At 41.1% G+C, this 14,841-nt stretch overlaps 1 protein-coding gene across 1 annotated transcript in view; it reads right to left on the bottom strand.

The window, feature by feature from the left end:
* Positions 1 to 13,358, bottom strand: part of RERG (RAS like estrogen regulated growth inhibitor) — an 865,035-nt gene extending 851,677 nt beyond the window's left edge. The window contains exon 1 of the mRNA XM_044088443.1: positions 11,820 to 13,358. The gene's annotated coding sequence lies outside the window, so the exon portion shown is untranslated. The remainder of the gene's footprint in view (positions 1 to 11,819) is intronic.
* Between the last annotated feature and the right edge of the window lie 1,483 nt (positions 13,359 to 14,841).

Raw genomic sequence — 14,841 nt, 5'->3', positions numbered from 1 at the left:
GATCCCTGCGGCACCTCACTAGTTACACTTTTACGTTCAGTGAAGTAGCCAGCAATTTTCTCAACTTGGGATGTGTTGGGACAGCAAATTTGCAGTCCACCAGACAGTGTATGGATTTACATTAAATATGTCTAATTGCTTAATAATACATGGAGAATACTGTCAAAAGCTTTAATCAGATCAAGATAAGTAGCATACATAAAATGACCACTGTCTTTAGCCCTCTTAACCTTTGCAAAAAAGCATACTGGGTTCAGGACACAAGACCTGCCATTCATAAAATCAAACTGATTGGAATCAAGATCAGGTAAGTTGCCTATACCTGCATAAATGAGTTCTGTTATAATATCCTCCATGGCTTTGCATGCAAGACCAGTGATTCTGGTGGATCTTTATATACCCATGTCTTTAGAAGGGCCACACTTGTACTGAGATGTCACAGTGACTGTTTTTCAGGTAACAGGATCAAACACTGTTGATAGGCTGAGGCTAACCAGTCAAAGTAGAGGCTCAGATAGCATACACTTAGCACTGATGAAAAGGCAGACTGGTACGTTGTCCACTCCCATGGATGTATTAGCTTTAGCCTTTGATGGGGATTCTAAGACATATTCCAAGGTGATTTCAGGGAAATTAAATTCTCAGGGATAGTGGAAAAAACAATGTGGGCAGAAGGAGTAAACTGAATACTAAATTCGTCTGCTACTATATTAGTTATATTCTTGGAGTCAGAATGGGTATACTTGGTGGCTTTGCAGTTGCCCGCCCCTACTGTGACACACCTCCCAGTCAAGTGTCATCAGCTCATTCTGCTTAATACAGAGAGAACATTTGATAAGGCCTTCTGTTCCTCCTTTTTCCCTTTCAAAAAGTAAAACAAAACTTTTTTTTTTTCTCTTTCGCCTGAACCTTCTTGTGTTCTGACTGTCCTTCTCAAACATTTTGGAAATATACAGTATATTTCAGAGCATTTGTTATAACTGTATTTGCTATAACTGATTTAAGTATTTTTTCTGGCTTTTTGATTATTTACTGCTTAGCGACTGCATTTTAGCCTGTTTATACAGCTCTGCATTATATTTAAACTGTTTTTGTGTTGATTAACTGTTTTGCACTTTTAAAAAGTTAGTTGTTGCTTAATTTTACCTGTAGGCTAACACACTCAAGTGCACTAGCCGCTTAAAAGCATTTATAGCATTTACTGTCTGTTTTTCCTCTGTTTTCTGCAAAAAAGAAAAAAAAAAAAAAATCTTGTTTTCCCACCTTACTGAACTAGAATAGTCCAGTCTTCAGAGTTTGCTGATCTCTGGGCTTTGTCTTGGTTCCTGTGCTATTCCATATCCTTATTTGGATAAAAGGAAGCATCTTTGTTCACCAGTGGGAGTGGGGAGCACTGAGCGGCCTATTTGTCCCTAGAGGAGTGGTTCCAGCCAGAAACTTGTAGTCTATTGGCCATTTTGGGTCAATTCCTAGCTCTTTTCAGCCCCCTGTAATAAAGCCCGCTTTAGCACGCTTTTTCACTTGTATTCAACTCAGCACAGCTCCTCGTGGTGTACTGCAGAGTTCTACAAGCAGCAGAGAGCAAAAGAGTGACTTTTTCCTGATTTAAGTATTTTTTCTGGCTTTTTGATTATTTACTGCTTAGCGACTGCTTTTTCGCCTGTTTATACAGCTCTGCATTCTATTTAAACTGTTTTTGTGTTGATTAACTGTTTTGCACTTTTAAAAAAGTTATTTGTTGCTTAATTTTACTTGTAGGCTAACACACTCAAGTGCGCTAACCGTTTAAAAGCATTTATAGCATTTACTGTCTGTTTTTCTTCTGTTTTCTGCAAAAAAAAAAAAAAAAAATCTTGTTTTCCCGCCTTACTGAACTAGAATAGTCCAGTCTTCAGAGTTTGCTGATCTCTGGGCTTTGGCTTGGTTCCTGTGTTATTCCATATCCTTATTTGGATAAAGGGAAGCTTCTTTGTTCACCAGTGGGAGTGGGGAGCACTGAGCAGCCTATTTGTCCCTAGAGCAGTGGTTCCAGCCAGAAACTTGTAGTCTATTGGCCATTTTGGGTCAATTCCTAGGTCTTTTCAACCCCCTGCTATAAAGCCCACTTTAGCGCGCTTTTGCGTGATTTAGCGCGGAGTTGCCCATACAGCACCATCGGGCAGCGCCGGTTAAGCAAGGTTAAACTATTTCTGGCTCCGTAAAGTCTGCTCTTCAATTTTTCCCTTAGAACTTCTCTACTTGCAATCTAAACAGTCTATTCTCTATCTCAATAGCTCAGCACTTGCTCCTAAAGCATTTTTATATAGGTAAAGTACTTGCATACTAAACAAAGTACTACATTAGCCTAGAATCCCCTTGAATACCCATTTCCCTATAGGTCCCTTCTGACTCAGTTACACAGCAAACTTTTTCTAGCATGTCGAAGGGTCAGTTGCTAGCGTCCTCTCCTGTTCAGCTGGTGAATCTGGGCATCTTGAGGCAATGTTACAATTGCCTCATGTACACAGACAACCCACTCCTTCTCCCACAAAACACAAATACATGTGAGAGATGCAACTATATAGCCAAACTGGAGGCTGAGCTCTCTCAACTCAGGACTGGCAAGACCAGACAGGAGGAGAAGGAAACCACGCACACCACAAACCCAGTTTCACATAGAACTATCACAACTGCAAAACAAACACATAAACACACAAAGACATACTCGGAGGCACTGATCAAAAATCTACCAAAACTACAGAGGCCTCCAAAGCAGACACCCAAGCAACTGCCACCTCAAGACATAAGACATGCAACACATAGTTCTCAAAGTCAGTGTGCTAAACAGTCACAGCCCTTAAGGCCAAACACAATGCCAGACACACTTGTTATAGGTGACTCCATAGTCAGACACACTGACGTCCCTCTCACCAGACTGAACAAGGAAAAGATCACAGTTAGCTGCCTGTCAGGCGCTAGAATCCGCCACATAACACAAGCACTCAGGTCACTCCACAGCAAGTACAAGTATGACTCAGTCATTGTCCATGCCGGTGTGAACGACCTGAGACGTACCTCCCTGGACTACATGAAAAGAGACATAGAGGAGCTCTCAGATTATGTAGCCCTGGCCGGTATGACCCTGACCCTGAGCAGTATCCTACCCTCACCAAGAATGATGCCACAATACAGAGACAAAATGATCAGCTTTAATAATTGGCTTAATTACTGGTGTCATTCTAAGGGGATCCAATGTCTGTCTGCCTGGGATGACATGCTTGACAAGCCACGCTGCTTTGCAAGGGACGGCTTGCACCTGTCACCCCTGGGCTTCCGGATATTGGCAAAGGCTCTTGCCACCCCCATAGTGCCTTTTTTAGGCAAGGCTGAAATGATAAACCTACCGCCCTAGAAAACAAAAATGGAGAAAAACTAAGGGTAATACTTCTCAATGCCAGAAGTCTAAACCTCAAGATGCACACCCTCGAAGCCCTCCTCAGTATGGAGAACATCGATGTTTGTGCTGTGACTGAAACCTGGTTCAAGGCTCCTGAGAGTACCCCAGCACTATCAGGTTATACCTCATATCATGCGTTCCGGCCCCAAAATCCAGACCGAACCACAAAAGGAGGGGGAGTATCCATATTCATAAAGGATACCCACACCTCCAGGTTAGTGGCAACGCACGAAGCATCGGAGACCATCCAGGTGCAATTAACCATAGGTAAAACTGCCCTACAGTTTGTAACATGCTACAGGCCACCTTCTCAAACTCAGGAAACCCACACAGCCTTCCTGAAGACACTGGAGAGTATAAATGTCTCTCCAAACACCATCATATTGGGTGACTTCAACTACCCAAACATAGACTGGGAACATTACTCAAGCCCCAACACCCTAGCCCAAAGGTTCCTTGAGTTCATAAACTCAAATGCTATGGAACAACTAGTCACCATTCCCACAAGAGGAGAAAATATACTAGACCTGATCATCACAAACATGGGGACAAAATGCTCCACACCGAAGTATATCCCTCATTGGTGAGATCAGACCATAAATTAATCTCACTCGAGCTCCCCATCCCGCCCCGACCCCCACCAAAAAACACCACAGTGAAGAACTTCTCAAAAGCAAACTTCGCACTTCTTAAGACTGGAGTGGTATCCTTCAAGGCCCCCGAGCCAGTGGAAACCACAACCCACGCTGCTGAAACCCTTACAAATGCCTTCTACGAGCACCTCCAGGAATGTATGGATCAAGCAATCCCTAATAAAATCAAGACCCTTTCCACCAAAGGCAGGCCCGGTCTGGTGGACTCCAGCCATAAACAAACTCTACAACAAGAGGAGAAAGCTACTACATGACAGAGCAAAATCCTTAAATGGGAAGGCATCTCTGATCAATACTAGCAAGAAACTACGATCACTCATAAAATCATCCAAGGCCAACTTTGAGAGAAAAATCGCTAATGACACAAAAGACAATCATAAAGCCTTCTTTAGCTATGTTAGAAACCTGGGTGGAAACTCCCAGATATGCTCAGAATTAGTCCAAAATGATAAAAAAATCACTGAACCCACAGACATTGCCAACATACTGGCAGACAGGTTCAGTGCAAATTTCTCCCCTCCCTCCCCCCAAAAGGAGAAATATCTATCCCACCAGAGTCTAGCCTCCCAAACATCTCAGATGCCCAGGTGAGAGCTGCTCTCTCTAAAGCAAAAAACAGCATCAATGGGACCGGACGGTGTCCCCGGATGTGTGCTACACGAACTCAATGAGGAACTAAACCCACACATAAGGCTGCTGTTTAATCTTAGCCTTACTACAGGATACGCACCCAAAGAATGGCGTACGGCAACTGTGGTCCCACTCCACAAAGGCGGTGCTTCTACGGACCCTGGAAATTACCGCCCCATAAGCTTGATGAGCCTTGTCTGCAAAGCTATGGAGAGGATCATAATGGAACTCATAAATAAAGACATTGGGGACCTACAGACACTGGATCCTACCCAATTTGGCTTTGTCAAGGGCAGATCCTGCCTCTTGAACTTGGTCGACTTTTTCGAAACAGTCACTAAGGCCATTGATGAGGGTAAGGCAGTTCACACAGCCTACCTTGACCTAGCAAAAGCGTTCAACACAATGCCCCACTCAGGCATCATAGAAAAGCTCACCAGCTTAGATGTAAACCCATATGTCACAATATGGGTTGCAAACTGGCTCAAGGACAGAACACACAGGGTTAGAGTTGATGGTGCCATGTCAGACTCTAAGCCGGTCACGAGCGGTGTCCCACAGGGCTCAGTCCTGGGCCCCCTCTTGTTCGGCATTTATTTTTCTGAAGTGCAGGCAAACATAGGGGGATTGTGGTTGACAAAATTTGCAGATGACTGCAAACTGGGCACCATAATTGACACTCCATCAGACACAGACATCCTCCAGAAAGGTCTCATAGAAATGGATAACTGGTGCCAGAGCCATGGCCTTAAGCTAAATGCCAAAAAATGTATAGTCATACCCTTTGGGAAAAACAAGGTAACCCTTAATTACCACATAGGTGGTAATCCATTAAACACGGAATAAGTTATCAGGGACCTGGGGGCCCAAGTTGACAGTAACCTCTCTTTTGACACTCACATTGCCAAAGTGGTTAGGAAGACCTTCTACGTTGCCCACCTGATCATGAAGGGATTCGCATCCAGATCAGGAGAGGTCATTGTACCCCTGTACTCTTCACTTATCAGACCAATGATTGAGTACAACGCCCCATTTGGAATGTACCTTACACGACACCTGCAGCAGTTGGAAAGACCCCAAAAGTTCCTCACCAAAAGGATAAAGGGGCTCAAACACATGTCATACGATGCCCGACTGAAGAAACTCCAGCTCTATTCAGTCGCATACCGTCTGCTCAGAGGTGATCTGTGCCTGACATACAAGGCCATGTCCAACCCGGACTTAATGGACATGCTCCACCTCAAAAAATCCAAATCCACCAGAGCCACGAGAGCAAGAGACTTAAACCTCAACACGGATATAAATAGGACGTGCTGGAGGGACAGATTCATCACCCAGAGACTCCCTATACTATGGAACAGAATCCCAGTCCATGTGAGGCAGAGCCCCTCACTGACTCTGTTCAAGAGAAATCTTGACGAGTGGATGGGAGATCGTAGGTTTACCCCGGGAATCATCTCTGTATCACTGCTGGACAGAGGCACAGCAAATTAATGGGTATAGTATTCTCATCCTAAGGGGTGGTGAAAGCCACACACACTCTGGCTAGGCTTATAAATGCCCTAGGGCAGATAGCCTAGTATGAACCTATGAACCTATGAGCTCAGTGCATTGTTGAACATTATTCTTTAACCATAGTATTCATTTTTATAACAAACATTACCAGGGATCTGCTATAATAATGATTGCTAACTTGTGAGTTCTTCATTGGTTTAGGGGAATCCACTATTATGGATACTATTAAGGAAAGAAATTAAGGCTGGCATAAGGTCTTGCTTCAGTAAAATGTAAAGCATGGCAATAAAGCCACTTAGTTCAATCACATCACATCTTGGAGAATCCTTTACAGCCTTCTCTTTTTCTGCTTCTGTAATTTCAACCTTTAGCATTTCCAGTTCTTCTGAGGCCAGATAAATAAACTAGACTTTGTCTAGAAGTATATTCACTTGCTGGTACCATTCTGGTGAAAGTTCGAACATGTCTAAATACAATTTCCTGCAAAGGGATAGATGAAAACTATTTATATCCTCCATGGTGGTCTGACTGCCACCTTTCATTACTGGATTGCTGTTACCAGCATTACCACCTTGGTTGCTTATATTCCAGGCCAGAGCCCTGCCGGGCCTGTTACCTTAAGGCCCAACTATGTGTCATAGCTCTCAATAGGAATAGACTGGATACCCTTAATTCTACCAAGCCTCCCTGTCTGTGAGTACCGTTGTAAGGTCTAGTCAACCACAAATCCTTAAACTTAATTTTTTGTCATATCTCCCACCTTTTTAATACTTTTTTTTCTAAAGCTCTCTAACAATCTTCACATCGGTCAATCAGAGTGATATCATACTCCTTAAAACTTTCACACCAAATGCGTGGAGGCGAGGATGTCATCTAACTACATTCCTTGAAGTGCTATACTCTTTCTAACAAAGAAGCTCTTTGCTTCTTCATATAAGAAGAAGTGGGGGGGGGGGGTCAACCCACAACTTTCTTTCAATGCATAAGCCTTTAATTCTATCATGTGCAATATACCTTTAGGTCAAAGAAGCTATGAACTACAAGCATGTTTAACAATTTATTCTTGAGTTTAGTTCTCATAGTCTGTCTTTGCCTACTGTGCAACTCTGAGCAAGCTGCTTAGCCAGCTCAAGTGTTCTAGGGATGCTTGTGCAAAAAAATGCATTTGTACTTGAACCTCAGCACTGAAATAAATAGGACATGCTGGAGGGACAGATTCATAACCCAGAGGCTCCCTTCACTCTGGAATAAAATCCCAGTCCAGGTTAGGCAGAGTCCCTCACTGACTCTCTTCAAGAAGAATCTTGATGAGTGGATGGGAGATCATAGGTTTACCCTGGGTATCACTTCTGTGTCACTGTTAGACAGAGGCACAGTATACTAACCTCGAAAAAGATTCTTCTTGAAGAGAGTCAGTGAGGTGCTCTGCCTAACATGAATTGGAATTCTATTCCAGAGCGAAGGGAGCCTCTGGGTTATGAATCTGTCCCTCCAGCATGTTCTATTTATTTCTGTGCTGAGGTTCAAGTCCATTGATAAAGTGTGACAATATCACAGCCACCCTAAACTGCATAAGAACCCCATGGTCTTTATGTCCTAGATGGGTCACTGTGTGATGGAGCATGAATGACAGCTTCTCAAGGCAGAACATTCTCTACTGTCCATAATACAAGTAGAAGTGGAAAAGGCTGCCAAATGCTATTACAAAACCGTAATAGAAAATAAACAAGGAGTATCTCAACCCAGATTAAAAATAATCGACATAATCATTTTAAGGTATATGCATGTGTCTCAAAAATTATTTTAGCTGTAATTTTTAATTCTTTTTGCTTATGGCCTCAAGGGTTGTTATTTCCATTAGCAGGAAGTCTAGGGGACTATAAGGTGAATTTCAGTCAAAATTTAAACAAAATTTCCCTCCTTGAAATCTGTGTTTCTGTGAATCATACCACTACATCTATGTTTTACAAGTACTGATTGTACTGAACCTTTAAATCAAATCATGTCTGCCACTGATCTGATATTACTGAATACAGAAGGCACTCATAGCAAAGAATACTTTGGATATACCAGTTGTCATTAGCATCCTATACAACGATACCAAACACTTTGCTTGTATGATATCTTTGTAACAAGCATTCCCTGGTTTTATCTGTGCAAATAACTTCAGGTGTTATACTTGATAGCTTTAGTTACAGCTGTCATGATTTCCAGATTATGATGTAATGCCTGCATCAAAAGAGTTGCCTTTTAGCACATACTCTAGCTATGTGTTTATACTGGCACTCAGGTGCAGGTACCTGCAAAACATACTGGAACTGAACATAGTATTGGAAATTATCCATTTCAAATATGATTCTTTTCACCAATTTTGTTAATAAATAAACAAAAAGTAGAAAGGAGAACTAGATTTTTTTAAACAAATCCAGTATTAGCCTTAATTTGAATAATGGTGTCCTCAGAGGTAATTTTATTATGCAGCAGGGCCGGGAGTATGGTGGCATACTGCACAAAATGCTAATTTCACACAAATGTCTATGTCATGTTTTCCAGTTTTCTGTGGGAATCTGCAGTACTTTCGGAAAACCCAAATCTTCATTGTTTGGTCAGAAGAAAATTCTTCTTTCAGGTATTTCATTCTGCAAGTACTAGCTTTTAATTCTGCTGCCTGACCAGATTTAGCACTCTGCTTTGTAACGTCAAAGACAGAACATTGTGGGATTGAAATGAGGATATTTCTTTCTCAGGGAAAAGATATGCAGGAATAAGGACTTTTCTGATTTATTCTGCATAAACACCATGTAATATTGTTGCCATTTCCAGCTTTAGGAAATCAGGGATAGGAATTTAACAACTATTTAATGTTTTCTTAAAAGTTACATTAAAAGTGTACTATTTCCATATCATGCCTTGACTCCTAAACTGGAACATATGTTACCAATACTAACTATATTATGCTTACAAGAAACTTCTGCTCCATTATCTGAAACTGCATTTCAGTTAGAAAAAAATTACTTCAAAACTAATAAACCAAAAATATGCTGACTTAAGGATAAAAGTGTAAACTTGTAATTGCAGTTTTCAAAAATCCACCCCACCCAAACTTTTCATGCATAATGAAATCTTGTAAACTTTCAACACTGCAACCAACAGGTCACGTAGAAGGTTTCCTTGGAAGATAAAATGCATGCACTGAGATATTTACATCAATCATTCAGATGCAAAGATTGTAGCTGGTGTTGTTCCAGGCAGCAGGAGACAGAAAAGTCATGCGTCTCCCTGGAAATGTTGCTGTCAGGGAAAGAAAGAAAATCAGCCTACACTAAAATCAGTCAGCAAAACATCTTCCATCGTTAAAATAACTTATTATATTGTGCGTAAATAGATACCATATTGAAATGTTCACATGTATTATATGACAAAAATTAAGAAAAAAAAGCATCACTATCTGAACAAAGCCTGTTTTTAGATGTCACAAATCTGTTTGGCAGTCCTTTATATTTTTTCAAATTGCAAGAGTTGGATAATGTTTATGCTTCAATCATTCTGAACTTAAAAAAGCTCCGAGTACAATAGAAAGGCATCTGTGCTTGTTGTAGAACAGACTGCTAAACACTTCCGCATTATTGTTACAGTGAGGGATTTACAAGAACTCTCGTCGCATTTGGAGAACAAATTACACTTCTGACAAGTACATGAAGAAATGCCCTTTCTATTATAGGTCACACAAGAAGGGCTGTACAATAACTTCTACTGTTACTTCTCCCCCCAAGACAGAAATATCCATTTTTTTCACCCAAGCTCTTGCAATGCTAGTTCCTTCACCCCAGATAAAACGTCCTTTTGTCTATGATTTATAGCCTAAATACAGAATTAGCATTTACCGTACGCACACAAGTTATAACGTAAGAAGCATTTAACTGGATAACTAGTAATAGGACAAAATAATTCAGTCTGCTCTGCAACATTGACCTCGTTTCCTGAATAATTGAACCTAAAAAGAACACGTGTGGTTTTAACGGTGCACAAAACGAGTTCCCCTTAAAACTTAAGTTTGTACACCATAGCTTACATTGAGTATGCATGGTGACACCAATGCTTTTGAGAACATTGGAGCAGGGTTGAACTTCAGAAGATCCCATGCCAGGCGAGTTATGTGTTTTCTCTTTAGTGCTTACAAGGACCACAGCTTATGCCAGTGAGTGGAGGGCAAACGTTCATGTCCCCAAGAACCCGTACACACAGGATTAAACCTTACTGCAGTTATACAGTGACCTTGAACACACCGTGTGGCCTTCCGGGGCTTCTTTCAACACAGCACCTGCTTCACATTAAAAGACACAGCCATGCATTCCTTATGGCACTCAGCAACATTAGACACTTACAAGGTATTGTCTTTCTTTGAACACTGAGATTTGAAAATAACATTTATAGTCCTGTGTGAGGCTCACAGCATCATGAATAGGTAGAAAGCCAAGATAATGAGGAACAAACGTACCAAATCGCTGACTTTTTTGCTGTTGTTGTTTTTAAACAGTATTGTTGCTGATTTCAAAATGTGACAGAATAAGGGAATTGAATTCAACGTGCATTTCTTGAAGGGAACTTTGAATTTTATCACTGACATAATTTTGATCATTACAAACCATCACTTTAAAAAATGGCATGTTTTGCTCTACAATCAGGGACGTCCCAAGGGATAGTTGGGAGGAATGCCGCGTCAGACATCATGAAGACAGGTAATCTGTACTGTGTCCTGAACTCTCTCTGTCAATGAAATGTCCACACGCTTCTGGCAGCTGGGTGCTGACAAGTCGTAATCAGTAGAGCTGTAATCATTCAAGGTATCTGCAGACAGCACAGAAGCCAAAGTTCATGCTATGGTGTGCCGATGGCAGGGCAGCCCCATTATAGCACTAACAGAAAGACGTATGACAGATCCTTTCTTCTTGTGAAAGTAATTAATGACCCTGCCCTGAAGGAATTTATAGGCTTATTTTAAAGGTAGCTTTAGTTAACCTTCATCCTTTCTCTTCCGTTTCTCTTTCATCGTTGTCACTGAATTATGGCGAGGTGACTCTATTTTAAAGATTATTTCTTCACATCAAAAACAAACAAACAAACAGCAGTATGCAAAGCTCTTAAATCCTTGCTCATGACACCAGCCAGCAGTCCCCAGCTCAGGGCAGCGACCACCTGCTTCGCTTTTTTCCTGCACACTAGGGCTGACCTCAGCAGTTCTGTCGTACACGTCCTTAAAGGGGTGGGCAAATCCAGAACTCTTAAATCTACCACTTGCCATGGGTGCTAAGTCGGAAACAGATCCTGGCATTGCTGCAACCCTGACACACTATTACAAAAACACCAAGGGAAAAGCGGCATGCAAAGGTAAAAACATTGGATTCCAAGTGGCATCTACTAAGAACTATGCAGTAATAGGGTGCAGAAATAATAAATTATTGTGAGCATCCATTCAAATTTTCTAAACTAATGCAGCAAGTGCCATGTTTATTGGCATATACAGATGAAGGAATTTATAAACGATATAAAACATTGCAAGCCAGAAATCAATACATTGTACTCACTCATTTCTTTGGAAACGTGTGATCCAGTGCATCAGCAGGTAAATGATCCAAAGGAGATTGTATAGAGCCTATATGCCCGCAGTGCCGAGCAAATAAGGATAGTCCTGTGGTTTCCTTGACGTGCACTATGTAATTCCAGAGGTGGATCCGAGTGTGGTCACTGAGGAGGGATTCCGAGACCTTCAGAACAACGTGGTCTGCGCCCAGAGAGCCCTGTGTGGGTGTAGGTGGGGGTGGAGGCAGGGAAGGTAGGTTCCACTCTACTACAAGTGGCCACAGTAGCAAAGTAAAAGAGCTGCTTTTGCTCGCTAAGCGGCGGTAGCAGCTGTAATCTGTCTCAATCCAGGAACTCCTCAGCTCCCAACCCGCAAAGACTCTGCCTTCTGATCATCAGTGATGGAGCTCTGACACTTGGGCACCTCCTGGCGGAACTGCCCTCAGCTTAAGGAGAAAAGCATTTAATGTAGGAAAAAGAAGTCAAGACAAAGCGATCCCCTTTGTTGCAGTCACATCTGTTTTGCACATTGAGCAGTTTTAATCCAGCGGTTAGGCATGTTTATGTATTACTGGAAAAAAAGCCGAAAGAAGAAGAATGTAAATATATATATATAACCTTGCGGGAAATACAGTAGCATAACAAAGCCCATGCTTCCCAAAAAGAGTCATTGGGCAAGCCCCTCCATTCCCCATCATTAAACAGATGGGCCTGACCGCTTGCCTTTTCCTGGCTTCACGTTTATGTGTCTCTATAACCAATTCCAAATGAAATGCAGCTGGAACTGAATTTGAACAATTCTTCAGGAGGCAATGTCAAGAGTTGTGGCCTGAATTACACCCTACCTCCATGCCTAAGCACTCCAGATCCCTATAGGAACATGTCAAAACAGTCACAAATTAAACTTGTGTTTCTGTAGCGAAACGCTGACATTTCTACTGAGTCGTTTGACTTAATCCGTCATATACAGTCAAACCTTTCACACACACGCGCACACACACACACACACACAAAATTATATAAAATCGATAGTGTCAAATCTGAGCTCTCGACCGCTTTTCTCTTAAATCAAGGACAGACTTAAAAATAATCATTGACAAGGGGCCAACATCTTATGTTTTGTAACATATGGCATGTAATATGTATCGGAGTTGTTTGAGATAAATGTCTCGTATTAAAAATGCTTAATGGACAGCATGTACACTGGGTATTTACATTACTATCTCTTACTCGTCCAGTGTTCCTTTATTTACATTACTATCTCCACCTCGTCTCATGTCCCGTAATGCAAAGAGCCCCACAAGAGATGCAGTTCAGTTTCCAGTCCGTTGTTGACATTTTGCAATGGGCAAAGGTGTAGAGCGTGTAGCATGCAGCTGTGTTATTGCATTAAAACTGCTCTTGGGTGGCATAATAGTGCAGTAGTTAAAACGTGGCACTTTACTGTCTGGTTCTCTCGTTTGGGTCCAGGCGGAAGTCCCTCCTGTGCGGAACATTCCTCTCTCCACTGTGTCCACATGGGTTTTACTGGGATCACCAGTTTCCTCAGACGTTTCTAGGATATGTTATTAGGTGAAGCCATAATCATCAAAATTTCGCGCACGGGGAGTGTGATGTGAGAGTGTGTGCGTATGTTTTCATGTGGGCGCGTGACTGTCTGGTGTGCCGTGCCAAGATCAGTTGTCAGCTTTTTGTATGTTACAAGAGGGTATAGACTCGGCACCATGCATCAGAATTGTCCAGATTTCCGTCTCATATTTTTGGTCTGTTACTCATAAAATTTGTTTTTGGCTTTGTCCAGATTATGCTAAGAGGTTGAGATCTATGCTCCAGACATACCTCTCAACCACTAAGAGCAAGAAATTTGGACAAACCCTAAAATAATGGTGGGGACAAGGCCAAAAATATTGTTCTTATAAATGAAGAAAGTTGGCAGAATAACAGGATTTGTGCTAGCTTGTATTTTTATGAAGGATATGAAGTCTGAAACTAAAATAATGGTGAAAGTATTTACCTTACAAAGACAAGGTATAGGGTTTGATTTTCACATTTGAAAAGAGACTTAGCTAGGCTTATAATGGCCCAGAAGGGGAGCTACCCTTATACTAACCTATGTATATCATTATTTAGTGACTTCAGTCATCAGTGATTTGTCAGAAAACCAAAGATTTTATGAGGAACAGACCAAAACTATGAGGTAAAAATCTGGACATTCTGCAAAAATCTAGACAGTTGAGATGTATAACTGAGAATCCCATGCAACATTCAGTAGAATAAGGTGGGTTTCAAAAAAGAATACACCAGGGCCCTATGACACTAGTGCACCTAAAGAAAATCATAAGCAAGGAAAAAGGAGCATTTGTCAATGTGTAATATTGGCTTATACTGAAGACGAATGGCAGCACTAGAGGAAAAAGATCTATGGTCAATAAAATGAATTACACTTTTGGCAAGCAGAGATGATAACAATACTCCTTTAGTGCAGTTAAAATGTTATTATATACATGTAAATAAATGACATGCACTTTTTGTTATAAAAAGTATGTACATTTATAATTAAATAACCAAAACGCAGTACACAGACAGAGCAGGAATTGAAGATGAAATAAAAATAAATAAATAAGCAGCCTCCAAGAAGTTACCAAAGGAAAGTTTATTACAAAATCACATTGTTGAACAATAGCTTTTGTTCATACAAAACAAGTGGAATTCATCAGAACAAAAATACTATTACCAACGAGTTTAAAAACTCTTACACAGGTAAATTATCATTGAGGCCAATCCAAACCTAAAATCAATTAGAAATAGCACACAGTTAATTAAACCCAATTAATTAAACCTAGCTGCCTACTTTACTTACTAAAATAGACAATGCATAAATTAGAAATAGCTGGGTCTATATTAGATCAGCGAATGCTTAAACAAGCAAACGCTGATTGAGCGACCTTATTTTAGCGAAAATTAAAAATATCGAAGAAACAGAAACTCAAATTTTTTTCCTAGGGAAAGAATTTGGTTGTCCGTTTC

This window comes from Protopterus annectens, chromosome 11.part0 (assembly GCF_019279795.1).
Source record: "Protopterus annectens isolate FY-2018-M chromosome 11.part0, PAN1.0, whole genome shotgun sequence".
Classification (NCBI taxonomy): domain Eukaryota; kingdom Metazoa; phylum Chordata; order Ceratodontiformes; family Protopteridae; genus Protopterus; species Protopterus annectens.
This window is presented reverse-complemented; position numbering and strand designations above follow the sequence as displayed.